This window comes from Onychostruthus taczanowskii, unplaced genomic scaffold (genome assembly GCF_017590055.1).
Source record: "Onychostruthus taczanowskii isolate IOZ18803 unplaced genomic scaffold, ASM1759005v1 scaffold33, whole genome shotgun sequence".
Lineage (NCBI taxonomy): Eukaryota > Metazoa > Chordata > Aves > Passeriformes > Passeridae > Onychostruthus > Onychostruthus taczanowskii.
In genome coordinates, this window is record NW_024500683.1 from 7,941,718 (window position 1) to 7,950,239 (window position 8,522).

The window sequence follows — 8,522 nt, forward strand, 5'->3', positions numbered from 1 at the left end:
CCGTCCATCGAGGCTTGTGGTTGCCAGTGCGAAAAGCGGGGTGTGGGGAGAAAAATGACGCGGGAACTTACGGGAACCAATGCGGGAACAGGCTGGGGATCCGCGTCGGTCCCCAACCCGCCCTGACGAGCCTTTTCCCCGACCGGGCAAGGGGTGCAGCCTCCGCGGGGGAGGCTTCACCCCCTGCACCGTCGTGGAAAGGGCTGGTCGGGGTAGGCTGCATGCCTCAGGTGCCGGAGTGCACCCGCCCCCGGCGGAAAAGTCACGTCCGGTTCAGACGATGTAGATTTTTGTTCCCCAAACCATGCACACGCACCCTCACACACCCCCGCATCTCTGCATGCCTCCCCCCCTCTTCATCCCCCCGCTTCAGCTCATCTCCAGCTCCTCACCTCTCCCCAACCCTATTTCCAGTTTGCCCATCCCTCTTCTGACTCTGCTTCTCCTCGGTTTCTCACCCTCTCTTACACAAGCACTTCCTTTAGACATTTCTACATTAGATTCCAGATATATTCAAGATATTTGTAAATTAAAGGCTGTGGAAGGCTGCGGTGGGAGGAAGAACAGGGTTAAAGGAGCCATTAAAAACCAGTGGCTAATGAGGCTGCCTCATTTCTGTGCAGCTTTGAAAGTTAGGCTAAAGCAGGAACACTGCGGGTTTCCCAACACTGGTGGGAAAATCCCTAAGAAAGCTGAGTAGATGAATGGGAGGTTTCATTGGATTTGAAGATTGTGAGACCTCACTGTAGCTTGAGTTTAGCATGCATTCACTGCGCTGAGGATGTTTCAAACATCCAACTTGGGATCTCGATACAGCAACTGCCCCTCAGCCATTCTGAAAGGGGCTCGGCTGGCAGAAAGCAGTTCAAGAGAACCCAGAAGTGCTGGTTAAACAGCATGATAGGTTTCCTGGCTTCTGGTCAGTACTTCTTAAAATATTTTCACACTTTGCCAAATGTACAATCTCTGAAGGAGAAGGAGCAGGTCTGAACTTGTCCCTCCATGACTGATAAAATCCCCTCTCATTCAGGCCATCTGTTCACTTCATATTTGAATAATTTAATGAGTCTGATAAAAGTGCCATTTCTATTGGGACATGGCACAACTAGCTCAGTTAAGCATTTCAGTGCAGGGTCTGCACCTCCATAGAAATGGAGAAAGTGTTGTGATGCCACTTCCAACATAAGCATAATAGGGAGGCAGATATTCATTCATTAACACTGTGCATAGAGTGCTTACCTCTAGACAGTACTTTAGGCTACCCAATTGTTTTTTATCAGTGTTTAGCCTTCTCTACTGCCTCCAAAGTTCAATGCAGCATACCTACACCTCAAATACCTCCTCCTATTTCTATAGACCTACTTACTTTGCTTTAGTTCCTTGTAAAACAAAGAAAAAATTTCTTTCCTATTCCACAGGGAACCTGAGTGAACCTTTTAGCCTAAATATGTTATAGAGTGAAATATACTCAGATATACAGGGGAGATCAGCATCTATCTTACACAAATTAGAAGGGTAGAGTTTGAAAACACCATAAAGAAAGATTAGTCTGTAGCTAATGAAAACACCTAAGGTTATATTAATTGAGGCATGAATATTGGGAAGTGATTTAGACTCTTCTGACAACGTGGGAATGCAGGATTACTTGGTACACAAAAACAGCCCTATTTAAGGGTCTTTACTAGTGGCAAAAAGATTTAGAGAATGACCATTTGGTAATCAATAACAGACAATCACACTCATGCTCCATCTTGTTTCTTCTGCTAAAATGTTTGTAATTCCACTATTTGATTCCAAGTTTCCAAAAAAAATCAAGTAATGTCTTTTTTGACGTAATGTTTCTTCCTCTGTCACCAGCAGTGACTCCATCTGCAGTGCTGCATGCAGCTCTGAGGTCCCCAGCACAAGAAGGACATTGACCTTTGGAGCTAGTCTAGAGAAGGGCCATCAAGGTGATCAGAGGGATGAAGCACCTCTCCCACCAGGAAAGGTTAAAAGAATTGGGATTGGTCAGACTGGAAAAGAGATGGCTTAGGAATGACTTAACTGTAGTTTCCCAGTACCTGAAGAGAAAGATGGAGAGGGACTTTTTACAAAAGTATGCAGTGATAAGACAAGGTGGGGGATGGATTTAAGCTGAAAGAGAGTAGGTTTATACTAGACATGAGGAATAAATTGTTTACTGTGAGGGTGGTGGGGAACTGAAACAGGCTGCCCAGAGAAGTTGTGGATATCCCATCCCTGGAAGTCTTCAAGGCCAGGTTGGATGGAGCTTTGAGCAACCTTGCCTCCTGGAAGGTTCCTTGCCTGTAGTACAGAGGTTGGGACTAGATGATCTTTAAGGTCGCTTCCATTCCAGCCCAAGCCATTCTATGATTCCTATGAATAGTAAGGAATTGAATTAAAAAAGCATAAATATTTGGAAAAAACCATGAATTTGTGAAAAACTTGTCATGAGACTCATTCTTTTTTTCAACAAGATTACAAATTTGATTGATAAATACATACATAATAGATTATGCAGATTAATTAGCTGCCTAAATTCAGTATTCCTAAAGAATAGGAAGACTTTGTTTTGATTGATACCACACATTCTAATCAGGGAGCAGGCTAGTAAAAAAAATCAATGTAGCACACATTATAAAGATGAAAAATGGGTTAGCTAACAGATCCCAGGATGAAAAGGTAGACAAAGAATCCTTGCTGAGCCTATGAATTCCTACTGTCAGTTCTTGGTTCTGTTATGCTCATTCCTCAGTGACCTTGAAGAAGCTGGCAGGTGTTGCAAAGATCAGCTAAACACACATGCTCATCACAAAATGAGCCAGAAAGCTTCATTTGATCCCTGGTTGTATAAATGAGTATACCTGTGAAAACATAGTAAATTTTAAAGTATGAGTGAATCTTAACTTAGTGAAAATGTTCACCATGTACAAAACCTCTGCTACTGAGGAAATGGTTTTCAAATGCAGCCATTTTTGCTATGCATTTTAAAATCAAGATCAAATGTATTTCTAAAAGATGAGTGCTAGATGACATGAGAATTAATTCAGAAAAATCACACGACAAAGAATGCAAGAAGTCAGACTAGATGATTATGGTTGTCACCCTCTGGCTTTCTAATTTGTGAAAGTGTGTTAGCTAAATTAATGATGAATTTTGGTTCTGATTTATCTTTTCTTTTAATTATACTACCTGCATCAAGCTTGATGCAACAATTTAAATCTGTTCCTTTCATATGGAAGTGTACAGCAAATGTTCAAAATTATGTAAGTCTTATTTTAACTGGTCGTTTGTTGGTTTGTTGGGTTTTTTTCAGTTCAAAGCCTGCTTAACTTATGGTTTTGCAAACTTCTATAACTAAAGAATATACTGGTGACACAGCACTTAAAAGAAGCTTAAATTCAAGGGTATATCTATTAACCTTCTTATCTCAGGAGAGTATTTTCTGGTACTTTATTTATCTAAAAGGTTCACATACATTGATATCTAATCCATAACTTTCCATCACTAATCCAAAAATACTGAAATTAAATTACCAGCCCTAGAAGATATGTCTTGTGGCTTTCAGTATCACTTATTATATGATATTAGACCAAGTGAATATAAATCAAACAGAATTTTATGCTTTATTGCATCTGATAGCTCACAGGAACTGACATTCATAGAGAATAAACAAACCTTACTTCAGCATCCAAGTTTATCACTTCATCAAACACATTTCCCTCTCCACAACAATAATTTTATTGCAGACATACATTTTTATTAATCACACAAATAGACAGCATTTTCCTCTTCTGTCAGAGACTAGCCCTTTCATTTTAAAATTTATTTGATTCATAGGATTAGTTCCATACTAGTCAAATACCATATTAAATTAGGAGCCTTTTTCTCAGGCCAGAATTAATTTTGAATTTTTTGCAACTTGGTTTAAGAGGCAGCTCAGCTGTGGAGTTTCTGTTCTGCCTTTGTTGAACATTTTAGCAGGTGATTTTGTTGTTGAGAAGCAAACCACATGAACACAAGCACTTAAGAGAAACAGACTGCTGTGCTGGCAGTAGAGACAGACTGTGTGAATGCCTTCCTTCCTTCCTTCCTTCCTTCCTTCCTTCCTTCCTTCCTTCCTTCCTTCCTCCCTCCCTCCCTCCCTCCCTCAGTCCTCATGTAACAAATTTTTTCTGTTCTTTTGTCTCTCTCATGAAATATGCCCCCAAGAGTAGAAAAGCACCTGCTTTAATGTTTATTTATTTGCATCATCCTGGTCAAATTCCAGATTTTGCGCATGAAGATCCTCTGGTATCTTTCCTCCTATAATGGTATTTCAAGGTGGAAGTGCTGCTCCCTGGCAGCAGTTCTAAGTAGTTTCTGAAAAGCAGATGGGCTATTATCAACTAAATAGTGAAGACGATAAATGAGCAAGCAGAAACAAAGTAATAGCAAGAAAGGAAGACGGAAAGAAAAAGCCAGGGTTAGAAATCTATAGAGCCATACATTTCATTAGGGTGATGGATAGTGGCCATCAGATAGTGAGGTGAAAAGAACCACAAAAGAAAAATTGATAATTTACTGTACTTTTTTGAATGAATTAACCAGTTACCCTTATAAGTAAACAATGTTCCATCACACAATGCATTTCCAACATCATGTTTCCTTTAGATCTGTTCTTGTCTTAGCATTGGTTCAGTGATGAATTGTAGGTTGAAGATTCAAAACTAATTTTAACATTAGAAATAGTCCTCAAACCTGCTGCTAAGTTTTTTGAACTGGGGATATGAGAAGCATCCAGCAATTACCCTTGTTTAGGCAACCTCTGGCATTTTTCTCTTTGAATGTAGAAAGCAGCATCCTGTTAAGCAGGATCTGGTTTTAAACAATTAAAAAACTTGCAAAGGTATTATTACCCCAATATAATAAGAGTATGAGCAACACTCTATTGATTTATTAGCTGACTAGCACCATTAAAATAAGTCAAAGCTTAGATAATTTGCTGTGTTTCTAGTAGTGATCAGATAAGAAAAATTAGCTGTTGGTTAGCTCATGCCATTTTCATTATTAATATCCACCAATGCAGAACATATTTGGAGTGAAAAATTCTGATTCTGTCTCATTCACTCTACTGTAAATTAGAAGTATCTTCATTCATGTCAGTAGAGTTATGCTGCTGTAATCAAAATTAGAATAATATAATGCATTGTTGTTTAAATTCATATGAACTGAAAGCAATATTGAAACTCTTGATGAAAACTGTTGTCCAGCTGGGAACAGAATTGCCTAACATCATTCCTCTTTGTTAAAGATATCATTTCCTAGGGTGGAAATATAATGCAAATATATAAAAAAGTACACTGCTGTACCATGCTTTTCTTGGTCCATGTGCTTATAAACAGCCAATACTAAAAGGGGTTTTAAAACTTCTTTTTATTTATTTTAAAACTTCTTTTTATTTATTTTACAAAAAAAAAAAAAAGGCTTTGATATATGAAAATGAATGTGTACCATCTGCAGTATTCTTTCCTCCACCAAGTCTACAAATATTTAAAAGCAAACACATTTAATGATCAGGGCACAAATCCAAACATAGATAGAACAAATTACAAGACGCCTTTCCTGAAAATGTCTCTGTACTGTATATAGAAGCTGAAAAAGAGATGTCTGTTTACTCTTTTTTTTTGTTGTTGTTAAGTCAAGGCATGTCCAATGTTAATTTCAGTCAGCAAGTTTAAATATGTATAAAAAAATCTCTTCCTCATAAATATATGTGAGCACTGAAAGTTATTCTTGCAGAAGGTAAGACAAATTTATTACAAGTCCATAAAAGCTGTTAAATTAAGCAGTTTGAATTCTACTTTGCAGTCAAGAGCTCTGAAGCCAGAGAAAATATAATTTCGAATAGAAACTTTTTCTTAAAATTATTTTACCTGGAATGTTCTTCTGACCCATTTGGAAATAGCAGAGCATCTGTGGTGTGATCTGAGACTGGATAGATGCTTTCATATGTCTTTTAGGAACAAAAAGGAAGAGGAGCACAGCTTTTTTGAATAAATACTTTGGTTATTTTAAAGGAAAATCAGCACAAAAAATGTATGATTTATTGCAATATTTTCATAGTGATTAGAGCATTGGATCTGCCCTTTAGCAACATAGACATTTTAAGCAGATGAGACAGATTAGGAATGGGAAGTGAACAGCTATAAAATGGCTTTAAGGGACTTATCACTTCCAGTGTTATCAAAGCTAAATGACACCAACGTGTATTAGAGGCCTGTGACCTGTACTTTTCTATTTGGGCTCACTGGCCTCCCAACAGAAGACCAGAATAAGAGAACTGCATCGTGCTATTGCTTTCATCAAACTGGTTCTTACTTTGCTCTCTAAGCCCTCCTGTTGCATAAGGCCAGCGAACCCTCCAGTCACGGTTACATCTCTGCCAGTGGCCAGGAATAGATGAGCAGAGAAGAACACAAGGGTAAGGCAAGTTTGCAATGATATTTCCCAACTTTCCCTCTTTGAGCAAGCTGATAGCAGCTTCCTGAGGCAAGTCATTATATCTGGCTAACAAATAAGTCTTTACGTGTTTTTCCCAACAATTTTGCTTAAATGTTTCCTGAGCCCATCTGAACCTCTGACTTCCTCTGAGACTAGAAGCGATGACTTCTACAGTTTGTTACAGTGCTCCTCCTTTTCTATTTTAAAAGAGTTCCTAAATAATTTTATTGTATTTGTTTTGTTTCTCATACAGTGTAAAAATGGAGTGTTTCCCTTTTCAGTTTTTCCATACCATTTGTGATGCGCTTTTCTTCTGTCAAGTTCTCCTTGAAACTATCTGCATTTCAACAATCATTTCATTTTTGCTAATTAACTTAGCGTAACTGAAAGCTTTGTTACCTTTTATATTCATGCCCTGAATCATCTCTGATCTGTTTAAATAAGATCCAATTAACTCAGTAGTGGTTTTTTCTGTCACCTGTTTGAATTTTGTTTGGTTTTTTTCTATACACTATGCTTCATTTGAATGCAACATTCTGTAACTTCACTACCAGATGAATCATCTCAAATGGCACACTTTTTGGATCATTGGCTTTCTGATAGTAAGTTTAAAAACTTACCCTTTTTTATTTAAAGTTTCATCAATGGATTTCTTTTTCCTTGGATAGACTGTGTGCCTAACATCTGTTCGATCTTTTATTGAAGTTTCCCCGTTCTTAACAAACTGACTCTGCTCTTTATGCTGTTTCTCAGTCAAAATGACACTGCACTGTGTCTTACCCTGTTCATGGTACTGAGAACACTTCTCAGGTCATCTTTATTCAAAGATTTTCTATAACCTGTTGCTACTCTTCTACAATATGACCTCTTGAGATTTCTATTTTAAAGTTAAGTTTTCAGAGAACAAAAGACAAGTATTTTGTCACCAGGAAAGCATCAAAAGCATGTTTTCATGGAATTTTTCACCCCTCGCTATTTTGTTTCTTAAGATGTGATTTCTTATTCTGTTTAGGTATGTCTATTTTCACATGGCATTGAAAGATTTTAGTGCTGCCTTGGTAGTTTATTCCGTGCCTGCTTTCTTTTTTATTTTTTTTTCCTGGACTAATAAAATATTTCATTTAGGTAACAGGGAAGAGCTTAATTTCCTCTTATTCTCAATGAACTGTTGCAGGAATATTTTTCTCATTCATACTATGAGCTTGTAGGTGGTTATACATTAATTTGGACTGCAACATGCAGAACTTTACAATAATTTCCCTTATTGTTACAAGGTTTCTTGTGACAGAAAAGCATGTTTTGCGCATCAGAAATTGAAGCCATAACAGCATTCAATTCCAAAAGAAAAACATAGAATTTCTTATACATTTTGTCATAGAATCGTAGAATTGTTAAGATTTGAAGGTACCTCCAAGATAATCAAACCCAACCATTAAACCAGCACTGCCAAGTCCACCACAACATCATGTCCCAAGCACCACATCTACATGTTTCTTGAGCACGTTTCTTGATGGTGACTCCACCACTTCTCTGGGCAGCCTGTTCCGATTCTTCTCACCCTTTCAGTGAAGACATTTTTCCTAATATCAAATCAAAACATCCCCTGGCGCAACTTGAGACCCTTTCCTCTTGTCCTATTAGTCATTACCTGGAGAAGAAACCAGCTCCACCAGCCTACAGTGTCCTTTCAGTTACTTGTGAAGAGCAGTAACATCCCTCATGAACCTCCTTTTGTCTGGACTAAAGAAGCCCAGTTGCCACAGCTGCTCCTCATTAGTCTTGTTCTCCAGGATCTTTCAGCCTATGGGGCCAAAGTGCACTGTTTTGCCAGCATAGACTGCCCTGATTTGTTTCTCTGCTACACTTTGCTACTGCATCTATAAAATGTATATTTACTAGGGATATTGTTTGAGAGAAGTCAGAAACTGAACACCAAGTCAGTGTGAAGAACTTGATTGTTCAGGCTGTAAGATATGCTGGGCCAAAAAAAAAAAAAAAAAAAAAAAAAAAAAAAAAAGAAGTTGGAAGTTGCCTGT